The sequence below is a fragment of the Cupressus sempervirens genome, chromosome 4 (assembly GCF_028749045.1).
Source record: "Cupressus sempervirens isolate cs-2001-9-10 chromosome 4, ASM2874904v1, whole genome shotgun sequence".
NCBI lineage: Eukaryota > Viridiplantae > Streptophyta > Pinopsida > Cupressales > Cupressaceae > Cupressus > Cupressus sempervirens.
In genome coordinates this window covers 460893289-460914712 of record NC_143121.1, presented here as the reverse complement: position 1 = coordinate 460914712, position 21424 = coordinate 460893289, and positions in this window count along the sequence as shown.

Sequence of the window (21424 nt, the reverse complement as noted above, 5' to 3'; positions counted from 1 at the left end):
TTTGAGTTGATATGAAATGATTTTGAGTTGATTTGAAATGGTTCCAAAATGATGTGAAATTGATGTGAGAGAGGATACAAATGATGATAAACACTATTTAGATACAATTAGGTGGCCAAAAGATCAGAGTTAGTGGAATGAGAAAATTGGATGAATTAGTATGAAGAAGTGATGTCAATTCAATGGCCCGAGAGTATTTTAAAGTGTTACCACTAAAGATAGTGAAAAAATAACTAAAATGATAGCTCAATTTTTTTACAATGAAGATACAAATCCAATGCAATCGATGGTTCAAAAATCAGAGTTGAAACATAAAAGTTATAACCTTTGGTGTGCAACATAGGGGTTTTAGGAGTAGTTCTTGGCATCCTACTACCCCAAGTGCACCCAAAATGCACCCAAGTGTTCCTAGTGTGCACTTGGTAAGCCCAAGTGTGCTATGATAGTACCAAGTGTGACCATGGTGCACTTGGGAAGCTTGAGTGTGCTCTAAAAGTGTAGACTATGACTTAGAAGGCTCCAGGGGCCAAAAATAGCCTGATTGGACTTAGAATGGCCTAAAAATTTGTGTGAGTGTCCAAAATGGTGGAAAAAGGTCAAAACATGATTGAACTCAGTCAAAAATGGTTAAATTTGTTCAAACTTTGTCAAACAAAGGTTAGACCAAGGTTGGACTAGGTAGAAAGCCCTAAAAGGTTGACAAATAGTGTAGGCTGATGCTGGAATGTCAAAATGCAAGATGAAGATGATTTGGTATATTGGAACACATGATAATGGTGATGAATGAAGACATGAATGAAAGAAGAAAATGGTTTTATGAATGAAGACATGAATGAACATCAGGTTCACAAAATGTAGGACCAAAAAATTGGCTAATGTTTAACATGCTATGAGCAAATCACAAACTCAATAACTATATGTTAACAACCTCTAGTCTACCATGAAAGAAAAATGAATAAAAAAGAAAAAAAAAATTTAAAACTCCCTCTTTCACTTGTAGCTCCCATGTCATTCTTTCTTCTCAATGTGATGTAGCTCCAAATTGCCTACAATGCACACAATTATGAAGCAAAAGCCTGTAGTGATGATAATGCTATGAGAATACTTGAATTTGTGATTTTAATGTGAGAGATGGAATTAAAATACTAAAGATACAAGGAATTAAAAAGAATTAAGAATTAGGGACCAGAAATGAGAGGAAGAATGCTCATTTTATAATCAGCATGAAGGATGAGAGCATTGGAATTGTCACCTTGGATATGCGACATGTCAAGAGATTCCTTGGAGAATGCATGACACATATGACACAAGATGCCAAGTGTAGGATTCTATGACACTTGGAAGTCAAACATGGCTAAATGTGGAAGAGAACCTATGATGCATCATATGACATCTCGAGCCCACTTAAAGCAAAGAATATATGACAAAGGAAGCCAAATATGGATGTGAATAAGAGAACAAGAATATTTGATTATGACATATCTTAGCCAAGTGTTAAAGGAGAATCCATGATGTGTCACACCCATGTGTCATGATGATGTCAATATTTTGTGGAATATTTGAATTAAAAATCCTTTATTCCACAAAATAGAAATTAGTGAAAATGGAATTAATGGTGGAAAATATGACAAAGGAAATTAAGAATTTTCATGGTTTGTGGATGATGAACCAATTAATCAATAAAATATCAATTAATTGATAATTTTAGTTAAGAAGAATAATTAGTGAAATGACATAGGATTAAATTATGGGTTACTTAATCCTATAGGAAAAATTAGTAAATTCCTAGCCAAATTGATTAAATAAGTACGATAGTATCCTTTGATGAAGTGTGATGATAATGGAGATTGAATGGGATTATGATGAATAGACCAAAGCCATGGTCAAATTGATCAGTTGATTTAAATTGATAACATGCCAAGGACACATGACATGAATTAAAGACATGTAACACTTGACCGATATCGTAAATGCTACAAGATCAAGATTGATTGATATGGTTGATCATAATAATATTGATAGACACTATCAATATTATTAAAATGGTTGATGATGCCATGATCTAATATTGAAAGAATCAGTGATATCAAAGATCAAATGATATGAATGATAGTTTTACCTAGCATTGAGAGCCATAATAGTACTAAGGTCAGATTAATAAGATTTGATAGATTGCTAGGTTTCCAAGGTACTAAAAGCCACAACAATTCCTAGGATTGGATAGATGATGATTGATTTTTGAGGTTTGATATGTTTCATGATGATTATGGTTGATTTTGGGTGATTTTGAGTTGATTTGAAATGGTTCCAAAATGATGTGAAATTGATGTGAGAGAGGATATGAATGATGCTAGACACTGTTGAGATATAATTGGCCAAAAGATTAGAGTTAGTGGAATAACAAAATGGGATGAATTAGTATGAAGAAGTGATGTTGATTCAAGAGCCTGAGAGTATTTTTAAGTGTTACCACTCAAGATAGTAACCAAATAACTAAAATGATAGCTCAGTTTGTTCACATCAAAGATATGAATCTAATGCAATTGATGGTTTTAAAATCAGTGTTGAAACACAAAAGTTATGGCCTCTAGAGTGCAACATTGGGGCTCTAGGAGTAGTTCTAGGCATCCTACTACCCCAAGTGCACCCAAAATGCACCCAAGTGTGCCTATTGCAAACTTGGTAAGCCCATGTGTGCTATGATAGTACTAAGTGCACCCATGGTGCACTTGGGAAGCCCAAATGTGCTTTGAAAGTGCAGACTGCACCCTAGAAGGCTCTGAGGGCCAAAAATAGCCTGATTGGACTTAGAATGACCTAAAACTTTGTGAAAGTGTCCAAAATGGTGGAAAAAGGTAAAAAAATGAGTGAAATTAGTTAAAAATGGTCACATTTGTTCAAAAAATTTCAAACAAAGGTTAGACCAAGTTTGGACTAGGTGAAAAGCCCTAAAAGGTTGACAGATAGTGTAGGCTGATGCCAAAATGTCAGAATGCAAGATGAAGATGATTTAGTATATTGAAAGACATGATAATGGTGATGAATGAAGAAATGAATGAAATAAGACCAAAGAGATGAGATGAGGACCAGTTAGAATGAAGAGAAGACTTTTACTTTCAAAAAGTGTGCTATATGTCAAATGGAGCTTTGTTTTGATGAAATCATAGATGCAAACCATTTTTGAGCATCTACACTTGGTAGACATTGATAGCTTGGTTAACACTATAGATCTTGGTTGAAACTACTTCCTACATGGTTTACACTAATGAGCTTGGTAGACTCTATGAAGCTTAGCTTACACTACTATCCATATGTGAAGCTCTATAGACTCTATAAATCTCGGTGGCAACTTATTTCTATATGTGATCTCTAGTAGAATTTTATCCAATTGATTAAGTATCTAGTCACTAACTAACAAATTATTTGATCATAAGTTCAAAAGGAGTGACCCTTTTTCAACATCAAACACCTTCCATTCATTCTAATATAGATCTAATGGTCTAGGTGCAACACCAATCACTCCAGTGGTAGCTCATATGGATTTAAGATTTAATTTGAGGAGATAGTTGTAGATGCTCAAAAAGTGTTCAAATCTATAGTTTCATCACTTCTTCATACTAATTCATGCCATTTTATAATTCTACTAACTCCAATATTTTGGCTAAATTAATCATACTTTATCATTTGTATCCTCTTTCACATCAATTTCATGTCATTTCAAAGTCATATCAAACCAACTCAGAACCATTTCATATCAACTCAAAATCACCCCAAATCAACTTGGAATCACCTAAAATCAGTCTTAATCATCATTAAATGTATCAAACATGCCAAATCTATCATGATCTATCCATTCCTAGGTATTGTTGTGGCCTTTAGTGCCTTGGAAACCTACCAATCTATCACATCCTATCAATCTGGCCTTAGTACTATCATGGCTCTTAGTGCTAGGTCAAACTATCATTCATGTCATTAGATATTTGACATTTTTGAGGCTCTCAATGTTAGATCATAGCATTATCAACCAATTTTAATAATATTTATAGTGTCCATCGATATTATTATGATCAACCTTATCAATCAATCTCAATCCTATAGCATTTACAATATCAGTTAAATGTTACGTATCTCTAATTCATGTCATGTGTCCTTAGCATGTTATCAATTTCAATAAATCAATCAATTTTTTACCATTACTTTGGTCTACCTATCATCATCCTATTTAATTTGTATCATTATCACATCTTCATCAAAGGATATTGTCACACTTATTTAATCAAGTTGGCCAATCATCTACTAATTTTCTCTATAGGATTAAATAACCCATAATTTCATCCTATGTCATTTCACTAATTATTATTCTTAACTAACCTCCTCAATTAATTAATTTTATTGATTAATTGGTTCATCATTCACAAACCATGGAAATTCACAATTTCCTAAGTCACATTTTACACCATTAATTCCATTTTACTCATTTATATTTTGTGGAATAAAGGATTTTTAATTCAAATATTCCATAAAATATTGACATCATCATGACACTTGGGTGTGACATCTCATGGATTCTCTATTGACACATGGCCAAGATATGTCATATTCCATATATTCTTATTCCCTTATGCATATCCATATTTTGCTTTAAGTGGATTGAGGTGTCCTATGATGTGTCATAGATTCCCTCCCACATTTAGCCAAGTTTGATTTCCATGCATCATAGAATCTTATACTTGGCATCTTGTGTCATATATATCATGGATTCTCAAAGGAATCTCTTGCCACATTGTGTATCTAAGGGTGAAAAATCCAATGCTCTCATCCTCCATCCCAATTGTAAAATGAGCATTATTTCTCTCATTTCTGGTCCTAATTCTTGAGTTCTTAGGTCCCTAGTTTTCTCATCTTTTGTACTCTTTCTCTCACTTTCAAATCATAACTTCAAGTATTCTCATAGCATCACCATTATCATAGACTTTGCTTCAACTTTGTATGCACTATAGGCAATTTTGGAGCTACATCATTTAGAGAATAAATAAGGACATGGGAGCTACAAATGAAAGAGGGGGTTTCTAAGCTTGTGTTTCTTTCTTTATTAGTTTGGCTTTCATGGTAGACTAGAGGGTGTTAGCATGTGATTATTGAGTTTGTGATTTTCTCATAGTATGTTATACATTAGCCCATTTTCTAGGTCCTATTTTTTGGTGAACCCGACATTCATATCTTTCATTTTAGGCACCCTAGCACCTCTGTTTACCCATTGCATACCTCTTTCTTACCAATTACTTACCTTCAAGCCCCCAAGTGCACCAAGTGCACACTTGGTATTTTCTAGGCACAATTGGTAGTGTAGGTGCACACTTGGGAGGCAAAAAATCCATTTAGGTTTTCTGCCATTCAATATGCATCCTTAGGTATCATGCCAACACTTACTAGGACACAATCAGCTCAAAGAACTAAAGAACTCTATCAACCCTTGTTTTCTAAGGCACCAACACAACCAAAAGCTTTTCCAAGATAGAAGAAGAGAAATAAAACTCAACAAAATTTTGATGAAGAAAAAATTGAGGCATCACAACCTTTACTTGTAGCCCCCTTAAACATGTATCCACAAGATCACCATAATCAAGCTATGACACAACAAACCTTAAACAATGCACCTACTATGTAGTTTCCTTCAAAAACTTCCCCTACACATGGCATGGTTCAATGGATTCCTTACTTTGAACCTATATTCATCTCAATACCACCTGGAGGAGGAAGTGTGCCAACTACACCTAAAGATGAACAATCATACTCCTTCAAATTTAGCCAACCTAATGCAAGTACCTTCAACCCTAACACATCAAACATACAATAAGGTACTATCCACCTCAATTATTACTATGACACTAATTATGGCATATCTAATAAAGAGATGGATAGGGTGTGTCAAGACAAAAAAAATTGCAAGAACTTCAAACATTTGGTATCCCAAGAAAATGTCAAGTTCAACCGAAATGTGGAGGGACCTAAGTCCAACATCAAACCAACACAACCATTCAAAACATACAACCCATGATCAATTTGGACATAGATAAGGGAAAAAAACCTTTGGATTTTTCAAACACAATAATGGCACCTATAAGGTCCCATCAGGAACCAACAATCAAAATCCTCCAAAGTACATTTGAACACATCAACATTAATCTGTTGTTTGATGAACCACAACCAATGAAGGGAAACTAGAATCTCCCTAAATATCCCAAGAGGACATTAAGACTTGATTTTATTCACATGATGCAACAACAAGATGCACCTAAAGGGACTTGTGCTCTAGGGATGCTAGACATACCTCCTTTGGAGACAAATCAACAAAGTGCACCCTTGCTCCTAACTCTACCAAGTGTCATGATGGTAAATGTTATGGAGCCTCCCATAAGTACATCATGTGAAACATCAACTACAACAATCCCTATTGATGCACAAAGGAACAGTCTTATTGATATTACACCTATCCCCAAAAGGAATATACCTCATTTTCAAGTCAATATGATGTTCCAAGGAGAAACCTCTAACACACAAAGGTGCCAAAGCAACAATACCAACATGGTGATTAGTTCTCAAGGACATAATCAACTCCCACAACAATGTCAACCTACTATGGTACAAGGAATTAATGTTTCTAATGCTCAACCAAGTAAAAATCCAATTAACACACATGTGACATATCAACAACAATATCAACCACAAAAACAACAACCTAAAGTGGTGCAACCATACAATGTCCCTAATGTGCACTCCAACATAAACCAACTTGACTTACATGTAGTGTATCAACAACAAATCTAACAACAACAAGCCATATTTTCTAAACAACAAGAGAAACTTATGCAACAACTAGAATATCAAAGGTGCCTTGAGGAAAAAATTGCATACCAATAACATTTGTTACAACAACAACATGTGCCACAACAACCCCAACAGATAACTCTACAACAACAATCACATATATGGTCTCACATACAACCAACAGAGGTATCCCAACAACAACCACAACAAATAGCACAACAACAACACATGGTACATCAATTGAAGTCGATATCACAACGAGTACCACATCAAATACCACAACAAGTACCCCAAAATATGTCACAATAGGGACCTTTCTCTCTTTGAGGTACTAACATACCTCCACCACCCAGTGACACATCACTAGACTCATCTGACATAGAAATTTTAGAATTGAGTAGACATAGCTCTTGCCATAGCAAACAATCTACTCATAGACATAAAGGACTTGAAGGAAAACTATCATGCAAAACCCTAATGAAGAGCTATTGCAACAACTCAAATAACTTTCCAAACAAGTTGAGGCACTGGGAGTCCAAAATAAATAGGCTCTATATATAGAAAGGGGCCTACATCCTAATCCATTTGACAAAAGTTTTTATATGCCTACATTCCCAAAACACTTTGAGGCTCCAAGGTTTGAAAAATACCAAGGAAAAGGCAACCCTATTGACCACATCCAAGAATTTTTTACCTCTTGTACTGAACTTAGTGATGAGCCCACTTACCTCATGAGATTTCTCCCTCGTTCTCTAGGTGGGCTCGCACTTGAATGGTACTCCAAACTTCCTGGTACTATCAAATCTTGGTCAAAGCTAGTAGAAAATTTCATCTCCCACTTTTCCTTCAACATTAAAAATAAGGTGACACTCTCTAATTTGTGCTCAACTAAACAGAAGATGGGAGAACCATTTATCACATTCTTACTTTTCTGGAGAAGCTTAGTCAATTAATGCTCACTAGACATTCCTAAAGAACAATAAGTAAAATTGTGCATTGAAAACTTAGTCCCAAACTTGATATATGAACTCAAAATCAAAAGTCTGACCAGCATTTCTAAATTGATGAAAAAAGGGGCTAGTATTGAAGATGCTCTTATCCATAAGGGAATTCTCAAGATAAACAAGGAAAACACAAACACCAATTTGTCTAATGACAAGGCAAAAATTTTCTCCAAAAGCAAGAATGTGACCAATGATGGCATTGTGGATGCTTGTATGATTAGCACAACACAACCTCAACTAACTTTGAAAGGTGCAAACCCTACAAATTTAGAAACTTCCAATCAAACAACACCTCAATAATAGAAAATTGAGACTTCCACACAAGACAAACCTCAAAGACATCCTAGAACCAAGGATAGGAAATTCACACCATTAGGGATACCTCTTGAGACTACACTATAATAGTTACTGAGTAATAACTTCCTAAAGTTACCCCTAATCAAAGATGAACCATTGACTAAAGCCAATTGGTGGGATGAAAAAAATTACTGTGATTGCCATTGCACCAAAGGACATAAGACTTCATCCTACTTCCAATTAAAACATACAATACAAGACCTTATTGATGATGGTATAATCATAGTTGATCCATCACTACTAGCATCCAACTTTGACCACACTATATTCAAAGATCCTTTGGGTAATCATGACAAAGAGAAACCCTCAAGTTCAAACTCAAACTCATAGGGTAATGTGAATTACACATGCACTAGATATGACTACACCATCAATTACTTTAATGAGTCTAATTCCTACATATCCACATTCACATTAAAGGATGAAGACCCTTGTTGTGCTATCACTACATGCTATACCAAGATGACCCTACCTAGAGCCCCATCTAGACCTACTACTTCTACTAGACCTGCACCCCCTAGTAGACCTATTGCTCCTACTTCATCTGATTATAGCCTTGTTGAATAGCTTGGAAAGACCCTTATGCAAATATCCATGTTGGACCTCCTACGTGCATCTCCCCAACATTAGAATATCTTGGATCAAGCCCTTAAAGAGTCCATAGTCCAAGAAAACATCGATGTTGCCCAATTCCAAGCCATGGTGGGGAACCTATCCTCCTCACAACATATCACTTTTTCCACTCAAGATCTTCCTAAAGAAAAACCTAACCAAAATGATCCTCTTCATCTCAAATTCTTCATCCATAATGCCAAAGTTAGACATGTCTTAATAGATGGAGGAGCAAGGTTGAATATCTATACACTTAAAGTAATTAAAGGTTTGAGTTATTCTAAAATTGATGTGGATCCCTCTCAAAGGAAAACAATCAAAGGTTATGATGATGGTGAACTCTTCTCTAGGGGCATCATCATATTGCTCATTAGAGTTGGCCTGGCTACTAAAGACACACTATTCCATGTCCTAGATATAGAAATGAATTGCAACATGATACTAGGATGCCCCTAGCTTCATGCTATGAAAGCAATACCCTCTACATATCATCACTATTTAAAATTTTCCTATAACAATGTGGAGGTTTCCATCCCTGGTGATCTACATCCTTTCCAATTTTGTGCTAATCTAAGAGATGCTACTACATACAAAGTCCCAAAAAATAATGAAGCATAACTCATAGATTCCTCTAAATATGTGGATGCAAATATACTCCTCAGTAAGGCCAAGGAAAAGATGAAGATTTAAGACAATGGGTGTGGAGAGTACTTTATGTCTCAAGTATCCCACATTAGGGAGTCACCAATTTGTCCCCAATCTTATGGTAAATCACAACTATTACAAGATCTACAATCTAAGATCAGTACACAAAGTACCACTTCTATTGATGAGGATACTTTTGTATGCATTGAATAAGAAAAAGTAGAACAAGAACCCACTTTGATATCTCCTAGCAAGTATGGACTTGGGTTTACTATCATGCAAAAACAAGGCTATGATGGCTATAGTGGTCTTGGATATCAAAACCAAGGAATAATTGAACCTATCACTACAAAAGGACAACCTCCTAGTATAGGGCTTGGATTTAAACCATTACGAATAGGTCCTCCTAGTACTATGGTACCTATGTGTAAGACTATGGATGTTTTGAATGATGAAAAGGCATTTGAGGATATCCTAGCTAAAACCAACAATCCTCTAGCTTCTAAGAATAACCCCAATGATACAATTGAATCTAATGCCCATTTCTATACCTTCAACCAAAGCTCATTTAGTACTGATGATGACATCCCCTCAAGTTATCCTAAACTATTGGATTGGGATCAACATGGACCACCAATTTTTGACTGATTCAACAATGATGATGCTCTCACAATAGACTTTGAAATTTACGAAGGCATTATGATTTACAATCATAAAGAAGAAATTTCTCCTAAAGAGAAAACATTGACATATTTTGGGGAGCCAACTCTACTTTCTAGTTGCAAAGAAAAAAGAGAAAAGAATGACAAAAGTAGGTCTTTTGGTGAAAACTAAAAGGCACCCTTAGACCATGAAAAATCAAAAGCTAAGCAGCTCCCAAGGATACAAGATAAACATAAGGATGCCATGAATATCAATGTTCTAGTGTTCAATATGCCATGAAGCCTTTTTGAGTGCTATCGATCAACCTTCATATGGGAAGTCATTGATCTCAATCCTCCCAATCCTCCCTTATATTCATTTGTTTATCCCCAATTCCAACTACCTAATTTTCCCAACACCCAAGATCAAATCTTTATCCAAAAAACCTTTGCATATGTCATCATCAATGACATCCCATACAAAGAATTTTTTGACCCCATTTATCCTTAGATGCCTTGATTCGAAAGAGGCAGACATTGTCTTACATATAGTACACAATGGTATATCTTGAGGTCTTTCTAATGGTTTGATCTTAGCTACAAACTTGGAACAACTCTTGCATAGTTATGGTTAGTTGTGGGTCCAAAGATTATCAGTTAGCAGCACCAACAAAAGATATCTTCTCAAAATTTGGCAGTAACATTCTTGATTTCATCTAAAAGTCCTAAAAAAAATCAAAAAAATGGCAAAAAGTCCTTTAAAAAATATTTTTAAAAATAGCAAAAAGTCCTTTAAAAAATTTTAAAAATCATGAAAATATGGATGCCTTGATGAAAACCTAGCAAACAGGCATCTTGGCATGAAAATTTGAGTCAAGAGAAAAAATTTGTCCAAAAGTGAAAACTTGGCAAACAGGTGCTTTGGGCAAGTACCATGGTAAAAACCTAGCAAACAGGAGCAATGTGTAATCAATTATTACTCCTCCATCTATTGGGATTCCATCTGGTTCTTTCCCCTTTTGTCATTCCCTAATCATATCCTTCATATTGCAAGACATTCCTAGTCCCTTACCATGACTCACAAACTGGTTAACATCCATTGTTATCCTACCTAATGCATCACCAATCTGTACATACTCTGTCATTGGCCTTTGTACATACTTCACATCTTGTCTGGGGGCATATTATCTGCATAGTGAATGAGTTTGAATTTGAACTGGAGGCATATCCCGAAGAACTATTTATCCATTGGACCTATCGCATCACAAATTGGAGCTAACACTTGTATATGTTTTTACGATCCTGAAAAAATCCTAAAAATTCAAATACGATCTTGAAGAAATCCTAAAAATTCAAATATGATCCTAAAAAAATTCATAAAAATCATAAAATGTCCTAAAAAAATCACATTAAAATCATAAAATGATCTTGAAAAAATTCGTAAAAATCATATAATGTCTTGAAAAAGGCACTAAAAATCATAAAATGTCCTGAAAAAAGCACTAAAAATCATAAAATGTCATGAAAAAATCACTAAAAATCAGAAAATTTCCTAAAATAAACCCTAAAAATTGTAAAATATCCAAAAAAACCAGTCACACAAAAACATCAAATATCCCAAAAAACCCTAAAAGTCACAAAATCCATCAAAAATTTGCAATAAACCTTGTAAATATTCACTATGCATAACCATCCCTTTTGTGTACACACTTACACTTTGCAAACTGAAACTCAAAGCACAACACTTCGATGATAATCACACCTATTTGAGCAATGTGAACCAACAATCAATCCAACATGTTACTATGAACCTATCAACTGAATCCACAACTAGAACTATCACATAGTCAACCTATCAAATGCTATCTGATGACCTAAAACACTAAAAATCAAGTAATAATGGACAAGAATAGTTGTTGGCTCACACTGTTTAGTGAGTGATTTATTTTTTCTTTGTTTTTCTTCTATCATGTTCCTATGCCACTCGATGATATAGACTGATCTATGAGAGTGGCCAGGATGGTTCATGGTCATCTTTTTCTATATCTATCTATTAATAGGTACCTTTAAGAATCTGGGGCATGTACATATGCCTTGGGAAGGACAAGGTCATTTTCTATCTTCATCATGCTTGTTTACACAAAAGGCTTGCATTTGCACTCTGGTCCTTTATGCCATGATGCATTGCATTCCATTTTCCATATCAAAATAAAGATCCATTTGACATATAGTGCACTTTACAAAAGCAAAATTCTTCCCATCATACTAACTACTCCTCATCTCATCTTGTCTTTCTTCTGCATCTCCTTCTTCTACTACCTTGGTCTCGTACTCTGTTACACCAAAATTTTTGTGGTCCTTCGTCCTTGAATATGTCAAAAATCCAAAATGATCCAAAGAAATACATCTTTGCATAAACATGGCATTTATATCATCTTCACATTTCATTTGCATTTCCTTTTACATGTCATTTTGCATTTCATTTGCATATCATTTTACATTTCATTAGTATTCATTCCATATCATTTTACATTTCATTCATTCCATATCCTTTACATTGCATTAGGAATTCATTCATGAGAACAACATGTGGCAAAAATAAAAGATGGCATTTCCTACACATAACATGTGATAAATCAATGCACGGTGTCATAATATAAAAGCCCACATAACAAAAGCATAAATGCATCCATATACAACATATAAAACATATGCATAATCCATCTCATATAGTCATCATAACATAAGTACATCTCATAAATGTCTCACAAAACTATCAGATTATGTGATCATGGTTTTCATCAATGCTAACTGCCCGTAGGCATGAACCATGAAAGAGAATAATAGAAACCAAAAAGTAAAATAGAGAGGCCCCTCTGTACATGAGCCTATCAATGTCATCCCGATCTATCCCTAGCCTCGTGGCCTCTATCTAGCCTTGAGGATGATCCCTTTTCTCTCTACAATGGCCTCATAGGCCCTATCACCCCTGTGCTACTCTATGTCCTCTATGTCCTATGGGAGTGAGATCTTGATGCACAAAAACTCTCTACTTTGTGCCCTAGTGGCACCACTCTCTCATACTAATCTCTCCAATATTGTGCTTCCATGTGCACCCTACTCATCATTTTCACCATCTCCCAAAATTTTGCATCTATAATACTATTGATGAACTCCTGAGACTCCTATACTGACATATCTACCCGATGCACTACCACATCTCTCTCTTCCATAGCCCGATCTCTCTTGGATGTAACTACATCTCTCTCTCTCTCATGTCATGGCATCCCTCTCTACCATAGCCTAATCCAGCTGATTTTGTATACCTCTAATCACCTCCATCATATCTAAATAACTAAGTCCTACTTGTACTAGTACTAGTGCCCTGTCAACATAGTCCATGAAATTTCTCTCCACATACATAATACTTGCATCATCCCTAGCCTCCTAGTAGTCATCCTCATCATCTTCCTCATCCCCACCTCCAACACTATCACCACCCCCACCACCTCCACCCTCCTCATCATCTCTCTCATCCTCTCCCTCAACATCCTCCTCATCATCACCCTCATCCTCTCCCTCAACATCCTCCTCATCATCTCCCTTATCCTCCTCCTCAACATCCTCATCATCACCCCCTACATCACCCTCACCATCCTCATCATCACCCCTTGCATCACCCTTAGCATCCTCATCTCCCTCCTCCTCCTCCTCCTCTCCTCCCTCCTCATCCTCCTCCTTAACATCATCCTCTCCCCCATTTCCCTCATCTCCTCCCTCCTCCTCATCATCCTACTCTACTTGTGGCCTCCCTCATGGTACTGTTACTACTAGATCTGTCAAAGGCCTAGGACAATGTTGTGCAAACCATCTATCATATGTTATTTTCATGCTTGCATCCACTATATCTGTTGCAACCCCCCATAGCCTTGACTGTAACTTTGCTAGCTCTACTTATGCTACCTATGTCCTAATGGGTGGTCCCCACTCTTGAACCTCTTATGTAGATCAGGCAAACAATGCTAGCCCTATTGGTACATCTTGTGTCTCCCCAAACTATCTCCATACCCACTCTGGTAGGTACATCTCTATGACCACATGCCTAATTACTATGTGCCCTATGAGATAGCACTCCTATCTATAGTATGGTAGGTGAGTGTCATCATCATCCCATTTGGGGTAATCTCTGTAAGGTCTCCAGATAAACTATGCCATAGTGTCTATCTGATGTTGGAAGTACCTCACATATCCTAATGGTCCTCAGGATCGTACACCTCTATAGCTATAGGCATATGGCATATCATCCACCAACTCTCACTCTATAAGAGGCCTAAATACTGTAATATGCTCATAGGCCTAGATCTATAATAATGTGCCACCAGTGCTAAATGATAGTCCACCTCTATTTGCTACCTGATGCAGATAATAATATAACATCATCAACATGCATGGGCCCCAAGCAAACATAGTGCCCTCCATGATCATCTACTCTAGTACTTAGCTCCATCCAATTGGGAATCCATGTCCCCACATATTTGGTATTAGAAATCTACCAATCACCTAGCAAATCATAGTTGTCAGCCACTCATGGAATGACACTAATAGGTCCCACCCAATCTCATAATCTCGGATCTCTAGCTTTGCATCTCTGCATCCAAATAAGTGATGTAGCATTTCTCATCCTCTAGCTGAGTCATACTCCACCAACTCTCCATGAATAGGGATCCTAAGGATGCACCATACATCCTCTAGAGTCATAGTCACCTCCCCTGTCAGTAGGTGGAGTGAACTAGTCTTTGAGTGCCACCTCTCCATCAAAGCTATCAGTAGCACCCTATTCCCCCTCACCTCTGGCATGAATGTAACATGATATAATCCCAACCCAGCCAAAATCCCCTACTCACAGGCTATCATTTGATGCCATAATGCAAGGCTCTATGGCCTATGTCCCCTTATCTATAATAGGGGCAGCTCTTCCTGCATAATCATATAACCTATGTCAACTTCCATGGTTTTACATCTAGTTTACCCTAGTTTTGACCCAAGTTTGACTTAGTTTGACTCAAGTTTCACTAATTTTGACTTTTCCTAAACATTTTTTACTATTTTTACTTATTTTTTAACTCTTTCAAGGGTTTTGAACATGTTTTCCAAGTTTTGGGTCATTTTGATGTCATTTGCATCATTTTGACCCTACCCATATCCATTTGTCAGCCTTTTTTCTCCATCTGAGCTAGGTTTGAATATATTTTACTTTTTTTTAATAATTCTAACCTTAGTTAAACTATTTTTTCAACTCTTCCTAGATTTTTGAACATGTCTTCCAAGTTTTGAGTCATTTTAAGTTCGTTTGTAGCCTTTCGGGCCCTTTGCACGACTCTTTGTCAATATTTACCCAAGTTTGACCTACATATACCATAATTTTGACCAAATTTTGACCACTTAGACCACCTTTCACTGCATTTTTAACATGTTTCTAACATTCCCCTAGGGTTATGATAGTCCATCCAAAGTTTTAGGTCGATCCGGGACCATTTGGACCCTGTTCGAACTCCTAGAGCATCCTAGGGCGTAGTTGGGGCTCCCAACTGCACCCATGGCACACTTGGTCATATCAAGTGCACCTAGGATGTACTATGGCATTCCAATTGTTCCCATGACACACTTGGATGCGTTTTGAGTGCAGTTGGGGCATTTGGATGCCCTATCCTAGCCTCGGGACCCCCGTTTGGCCTCATTTGATCCTGTTTGACCCTGATAGACTCCTAGGTGCCTAAAAAGTTGGAAAAATCATGGAAAAGCAGTAAAAAGCATGAAAAAGCATAAAAATTACAAATATGGCCTTGATGTACTCACTGGAGGTCCAACGTCTGCTCGCTATTGGAAGGTCCGCACTCGTTCACCACAATGTTGCTCCCTGGGTAGTCGATCCATTCTCCTTGCTCCAAAGCTCTTTTCTTCCAAAAAAGAGAGTGAAAATGACCTTCAAAACCCTCTCAAATTCCTTTTATAAATTTCTAATACCTAGATGGATGTGCATGAAGTCCTTTCTATGTTGGTCAGGATGCCCTTTTTCACTCTAGAGCCCATAAATTTCATGTTTTAACTCTGATTTTTGATCCATCACTTGCTATGGTTTTTTTTTTTTCTCATTTTCAATGAAATAAAACTATCATATGGCTATGTTGTTAAATTTTTCAAGGGGGCATAAATATATACCACATTTCTAAGGCATGCTTTTAAAGCTTTTTTTGTTAGCATTCTTTGACACAACACTCTCAATCACATTGTATCAAAGAGGGACAAAATGTAGACACTCAAAAATGGTTCACATCTATGGTTTCATCACTTCTTCATACTAATTTTTCCCATTTTCTTATTTTACTAACTCCAATATTTTGGTAAAATTGATCATACTTTATCATTTGTGTCCTTTTTCACATCAATTTCATGTCATTTTGAAATCATATCAAACCAACTTAGAACCATTTCATATCAACTCAAAATCACCCCAAATCAACTTAGAATGACCCAAAATTAGTCCTAATAATCATGAAATGTATCAAACATCCCAAATCTATCATCATTTGTCCATTCCTAGGTATTTTTGTGGCTTTCAATGCCTTGGAAACCTATCAATCTATCAAATCCTATCAATCTAGCCTTAGTACTATCATGGCTCTCAATGCTAGGTCAAACTATCATTCATGTCATCCAATCTTTGACATTGTCAAGGCTCTCAATGTTAGATCATGGCATTAGCAACCAATTTTAATAATATTGACAGTGTTCATCAATATTATTATGATCAACCTTATCAATCAATCTCGATCCTATAGTATTTACGATATCAATTAGATGTTAGATATCTCTAATTCATGTCATGTGTCCTTGGCATGTTATCAATTTTGATCAATCAATAAATTTGACAATGGCTTTGGTCTACTTATCATCATCCTATTCAATTCATATCATTATCACATCTTCATCAAAGGATACTATCGCACTTATTTAATCAAGTTGGCCAATTATCTACTAATTTTCTCTATAGGATTAAATAACCCATAATTTCATCCTATGTCATTTCACTAATTATTGTTCTTAACTAACCTCCTCAATTAATTAATTTTATTAATTAATTGGTTCATCATTCACAAACCATGGAAATTTACAATTTCCTAAGTCACATTTTCCACCATTAATTCCATTTTATTAATTTATATTTTGTGGAATAAAGGATTTTTAATTCAAATATTCCATAAAACATTGACATCATCATGACACTTGGGTATGACATCTCGTGGATTCTCCATTGACACATGGCTAAGATATGTCATATTCCATATATTCTTATTCCCTTATGCATATCCATATTTGGATTTATTTGTCATAGATTCTTGGCTTTAAGTGGGTTGAGGTGTCCTATGGCACGTCATAGATTCTCTCCCACATTTAGCCAAGTTTGACTTCCATGCATCATAGAATCTTATACTTGGAATCTTGTGTCATATGCATCATGGATTCTCAAAGGAATCTCTTGCCACATTGTGTATCTAAGGGTGACAAATCCAATGCTCTCATCCTCCATGCCAATTATAAAATGAGCATTATTTCTCTCATTTCCAGTCTTAATTCTTGAGTTCTTGGGTCCCTAATTTTCTCATCTTTTGCACTATTTCTCTCACATTCAAATCACAACTTCAAGTATTCTCATAGAATCACCATTATCATAGACTTTGCTTCAACTTTGTATGCACTATAGGAAATTTTGAAGCTACATCATTTAGAGAAGAAAGAAGGACATGGGAGGTACAGATGAAAGAGGGAGTTTCTAACCTTTTATTGCTTTCTTTATTAGTTTGGCTTTCATGGTAGACTATAGGGTGTTAGCATATGATTATTGAGTTTGTGATTTTATCATAGTATGTTAGACATTAGCCCATTTTCTAGGTCCTATAATAGTGTATGGATGATAAAGTTGTTATTTGAAAAGTTGTAGATGGTTATCTTTTATATTCATGATAGTTTGTAGAGGGCATAGCAACAAACAATAGAAAATTTTAAGTATGGAGAAACTTTATTGACAAATAGATCAAGAATAAATACTTGGACAATAGATGGTAACATTTAACAACCAAATAAATAAGAGAAAAGAAGGCATTAAGGAGGCTCAAACATGTAGTTGAAATACATTCCATGAGGCTTGAAGCTATTAAAATGATATATGTAAACTAACTTTGTCTAGTTACTACAATTTAGATGTCATTACAATAGTAGTAGCAAATGGTGGAATAACAACATCAAAATAATGTAACACTTACACATTCTATAAAAGCTAAAAGGAAATTGGGTAGTGTCCTTTTATCTTAATGATAATACTTAAAATCATTCATTATTTAGCATAAAATATCCCCATTAATTTTGATTTAATCATTCTCTTATGTTGCAAGTTGAAATTCTAATCTTATAGTTCATGTGCCCTAGAATAGCTTGACAATTTTTTGGTTTTCCCCTTCTTCGATTTCTTACCACAAGTGAATTTATTAGCATTGCATGAAATGATTCTTTGGCTTGGGAGAATGTTGGATTTAAATAAATATCAATAGTAAATAATAACCTTGAGATAACATACTTGTTGCATTATATCATTTTTAACATCATCATAATTGATGACAAAATCCAAATCCATCTTCCCCTCCACTTTAATGGCATATTAAAGATCCTAATCTAGATTGTGAATTAATTTCTACCAAAAAACTTATCAAAATAGAACTTATGATAAGACATAATATATTAAATACCTCTCTTTATGTAGAAAAATGTCTAGCCACTGATATGTTGCTAAAAAAACATAGTACAAACAACTCATATGATCTAAATTAAAGAAAATGAAATAAAATTATACTTCTATACACAAGAAACATAGTTATAAATTATTTTTAAGAAGCCTTTAAGATAATATCTTTTGGGCTCTTAGAGATTTTCTTTGTGATTTGTTATGTAAGCTATCTATCTGACAAATAAATTACTTGATTTATATTTGACAATCAAGAATAAAGGTCGATAACTATTATTAAGCTATCAAAGATTACAATTTGGATTAAATATTACTTGCTTCTCTAACATTTGGTTGCATATTTATGTAGAGGGATCACACATTGTGGAACATTCTTCAAGATTTATAATCTAATCTTTATGTTTTTGTGTGTCCATATTTTTCATAGCTTCTTTCTCATAGTTTTCTTATATCAATTTCTTGTGGGTTGGTTTGTACAAGCTCTACAACAATGTGGTGATTTGAATACTTATGGATGAAATAAGAGTATTCTCTAGCCTTCTCAAGAAGACATCTCAAGTAGTTTGTAATTTGCATATTCACCTCAATCTTGTATAGGGTAACTCCAACCTTAAAAGATAGATATCTACCCTATATAAAAATATTGATCAAATAAATGTTCTTCTATTACATTAATATTCTTGTCATCACTAATGACATTTCTCATAATATGGATAATCTAGATCTACAAGTACTAGCTCCAAAATGATAAATATTCTAGTAATTATGCCAAAAGCTATGGTCAAACTACCAAATGGACTAATTAAAGTTAATATGAATTTACTAATTGGTATAAATATTATATTTTACTCCTACTAGTGAAAAAAAACATGAGTAAATCTATAAATCAATATAAATATTCTAGTGTATCATTATGACTAGCTTGCAACTCTTCCATTGTAAAGTGGACCATACACTTCCAATGGATCACAACCTGACTTTTCTTTTGTAGTGACCCGCATTATAATGCAAAGAAATAGAAAAAGAGAAAATATATTTTAAACCATGAATGATCAAGAATCAGTCAATGATTTTGAATGTACATCAAATATAATAGAAAAGAACTAGGAAAACTTTTCCCAAACTCAAAGTAAATTATAACAAATTGAGAAAAGCAAGTGAAACAAATAAATAAAAATAAGGCTTAACCCAATAAGAGTAAGCCACAAACTAGTATGAATATTAATAGATATGAAAGGAAAAAGAGATGGGAACCAACAACTAAACATGACAAATTTACATTTGTAAAAAATTAATAGAGCCACAAGGACAGTTAACTAAAATGTTAAGCACTAACATAATACTTGCATCTTTTCTTATTCATTGTCTATAGCTTCAAATGGGAATACATCTACTAAACATAATACAACTCACTCAACAAATTTAAATGTGGTAGAAGAGTAATCACCATAACAATATATCCAATATATAGGTTGTGGCATTGACAACACTTGCTAGTTTGATTAGAGAGCGAAGACATGATGAAAAAATCATTCTGCACAGACTAGCAATGAATAACATGAAAACATATGCTTATTTTGTAAACTTCAACAAAATTATATATTTTCTTGATCAAATCAAAAGGTTGGAAGAGATTATTCAAGGCAACTGCCTCATGAATTTATGCAAAGAAATAGAAATAAATCTAAAAAATTGATAGGCAACTCATCAATACTCTTGATATGATAGCATTAAACACGTATTAAAATGCCTCTATATGTTTAGAGGAATTTCAATACTTGTACATTGATAGAAGTTTCCAAAATTCATATTGGAACTGACTCTCAACTCGTCTACCCTCTACGTGGCAAAGACAAGTTGTGGGTAAAAGGAGACCACCATATCATATGGGACAATACCAATGAAATCTTGTAAGTTGTACATTATAAACTCAACATAATCTCATTTATCATTTATTTCTAAAATTTGAAATCACATCCAAAAGAAGATGAATACATTTGGAAGAAAATATGTCAACAAATCAAAATCAAATAATTATATTGTAAACTTTAGTATTTGACACACATATTCACTAGAAACAAATCAACTATAGATCCTCACATATAACCATCATATTTCTTCATCGAGAGAATAAAATTGTGAAGGTTTCTTAGTGTAAGTAAAGAATCAAGAATTAGAAACAATTTATTGAATGAAATATTCACATCAAAATACAACTTGGAGAAAAATAAGTTGACCACAACAAACAATTTACTGCTTATTTGGACTATAATAATGTGAATTTAGGTACTAATCATAAAATTACACTTCTTTCAAATAAAGAAAGGGAAACTCAATGTATATTAAGTATCTTATTGCCATAACTATTTCTATTAGACAAATCTCCTCCCCAAGTTTCTTATAAATCTGCCAACAGAACATGCCTCGATTTCTATCGTAGACCTATCAATGATACATGATCATGTATGCAGTAAATATTTCAATGGAGTGTTATTCTCATCTCTAGATCTCTATTTATTCCATTCTCCTCGAGTTCAATA